The sequence below is a fragment of the Triturus cristatus genome, chromosome 1_1, assembly GCF_964204655.1.
Source record: "Triturus cristatus chromosome 1_1, aTriCri1.1, whole genome shotgun sequence".
NCBI classification, from domain to species: domain Eukaryota; kingdom Metazoa; phylum Chordata; class Amphibia; order Caudata; family Salamandridae; genus Triturus; species Triturus cristatus.
The window spans coordinates 311,359,321-311,362,284 of NC_140579.1; positions in this window are offsets into that span (position 1 = coordinate 311,359,321).

A 2,964-nucleotide genomic window follows, 5' to 3' on the forward strand; every position below is an offset into this window, starting at 1 on the left:
ACATTACTGACTACTTCTTCTACCACTCCTGCATCGACTAGGGACTCGATGATTTCCACCAATGCCTTCTCGCCTTCGGGCGATATCCGATACTGTGGAAGCTTTGGGAGCACTGCGTCCGGTCGGACGGTTATGTGTACTGGGTCGATCACCATGCGCCCTACATCTGAGTCGGTTTTAGCCCATAGATGTGAAGGTAACGTGTCGAGTAGGGACAGGTCAGCATCGGTTATAGAGAGCATACGCCGTGTGTGACAAGGTCTGAACAGATCTGGGTTATCGTGCAGGATGACTCGAACTCCGTCTGGGGAGCATCTGATGGTAGCTCGAAAATGTTTTAGCAAATCAAGTCCCATAATAGCATCGGGGGTGTTGGAGGAGAGTAGAAAGGTCGTGTCAGTGACGTTATCTTCTAAGTCAAAGGAGATTGGTGCTGATAAGGGGTTAGTGGAGGGCGTTCCATCGAAGCCTATTGAGGTTACGTGTGAGCCAGACAAGGGTGCCCTAGGAATCAGTCGTTTAGATAACGCACTACGTGTCGCCCCAGTATCTACCAGGAATGGAGACTTGGTGCCCAAGACCTTAGCAGTGACGTAAGGACCTTGCTGGTCAACACGGAGTTCGACTGGATCCCTCCCTTGCCCCTGGCGGTCCTATGCGAAGTCATGGGTGCTTTCGTAGTTGGACTGCTGACACTGGTTTTGTCGGGGGCGATCAAAGGTGTTTGGTCTGCCTGGCCTGTCGTTGATGGCGTCGTTCGTGTACCCTCGTCCCTGTCCTCTATTTCTGGGGTCATATGCTGTGTCTCTGGGGTCCCTATTTTTGTTCAATTCTAGAAGGACCGGGCACTGGGATTTCCAGTGTCCGAACCCTCTACAGAACGCACATTGGTTCCCATCTAAGTCTCTCCGTCCGTTGTAGGGTGCAGGGGTATGGTCTCTAGGGGGTAGCTTTCTAGGGGCGGTTGGTTGGTAATTCCCTTTCGGGGGTTCCCTTCCTATGGTCACCCCTTGCAACTGTGCTATCATTACCCTCTCCTTCAGTTCCTTTTTCTTCCTCTCTGACGCCCTATCGGTCTCATTCTTTTGGTTTTCGTAGTATTGGGCCATCTGGAGGATTGCTGCGGGTTTGGAGGCTGCCCAACTACTCTCGCTGGTCTGTAGCTTCTGGGAGACTTCTTGTGACAGACCCTTCACATAATTCTGGACAAAGAGGTGATGTCCGGTTGCAGTGGTCATGTCCTGGCCACTATAATCGGAAAACACAGTCTCGAATCGAGAGAAGTATTCAGACACATCCTCCTGGGGTTTCTGGTGACAAGCCGTCACTATCGACCAGTCTACCTTTCTTTCTGGGATTAGAGTTTTCAATTTCTGTACAATCTTGTCTGGAAGCTCCAATATGGCTTTTGGGGGTTTCTGTCCCGGTTCTCGCTGTTTATCTATGGTATCGAGTTGTACCCAGGTATATCCGAACGGCTCAGCGTGGTCAACTTTCCGGATTTGCTTCCACACATCAGCCGGCAGACATAATCCGAAGAACAAGTCGATATCTGCTAAAGTCATTATTGTTGAGCCTAAGGCTGTACCTAGTTCGGTGTAGAAGGCAGTCGGGTTCTTTCTTAAGTCGGGTAGAGTTTTTCTAAAGGTCAAAATATCTTGTCGGTCCCATGGCTGGTAGACCCAATTATATACAACCCTTCCCTTCGCATCTTGGTGGTTGATGTCGTCATGTGTTCCCTGACCTCGTGGGGGGACCCAGTAGGGGGCGGCCTCTTTGATGGGCATCATGGTATCAGTCCTTCCTTCCTGGGGCTTAGTCGCTATGGGGGTTTCTGCTTTGGTGGCCTGTCTGTGTTCTTTAAGGTGTCGATAGACCTCGAGTGTACGAGTGAAGAGGTTCGTCACATCGCCCTCTCCTTCTTCCCCAATGTCTACCTTCCTATATAGGGCTGCTAAGCCTTCGGGACCTTTATCGTGGTACCTATCCTCATATGTATTCAGGGCGTGATAACAAAGTCGTACGACAAAGTGTCGTCTGCGGCTGTCGGCATATGAGTTATACACGTCTGTTATATACTCCTCACTTTCCTTTCGCTCCACCAGTGTCCCTACTATCTTGTCGATTCCTGCTCGTTCATCCCTTGTTAGTCCATTCATTCTGGTGGAATCTTTCTTTCTCATCTCAGGGTCATCCAACGTTATTGCCGACGTTGTGTTCAGTACAAGAGGCTCGGCCGGCGCGGAGGCCGTGAGGACCGAGGCCCCTGTACTGCTTTCGCTTGTGCTTGGGGGTTGTGGGTGTTGCACTACCGATTGGGAGGGTGCGTATGGAGGGGGCATGTAAATGATCGGGGGACCTAATAGTAATTCATCATTCGTCCGTTGCTTAGAGGACAACTCAGGGTAGAGCATAGAGGGGGTCCTAATAGCGTACTGGCCTGATGTTTCGGGCTCCTGTCTTAGTTTAGTTTCCCTTCTCTCCTTTATTTCTTCTTCTAACTTTCTAGCGGCAAGGTGAGCTGCCTTTCGTAATTCCTTTTCTGCTTTTACCTCTTCCCTCTTTTTCCGTTGTGTTGCTTCTTTGCGCCACATGCCAATACTGTCAAGCATAGTAGGCGTCGTCTTATTGCTACGCAGAGCTATTTCTAGCATTTCTATCTTATGGTCGTCGAAGGATCCCATCAGTGGCCACTGACTCTCGGGGTCCTTCCTTGTATATTTATGCCATAGCTTGCTATAAGCTACGGCGACTAGTCCATATTTAGTGAACATGTCCTTATTAGGGGTGCCTTCCAGTGGAGCCGGATGGTCCACCTCTATTAAGCGGTCCGGGCAGAACCAACTACCAATCAGTGGGGAGAAGATAGGCATGACGGGTTTCAACGGGGACAAAAGTCAGCACTACCTATCTTTTCACTGCTTGCAAAGACTAGACAGAATATCTCTATTCCTCGTTATTTGT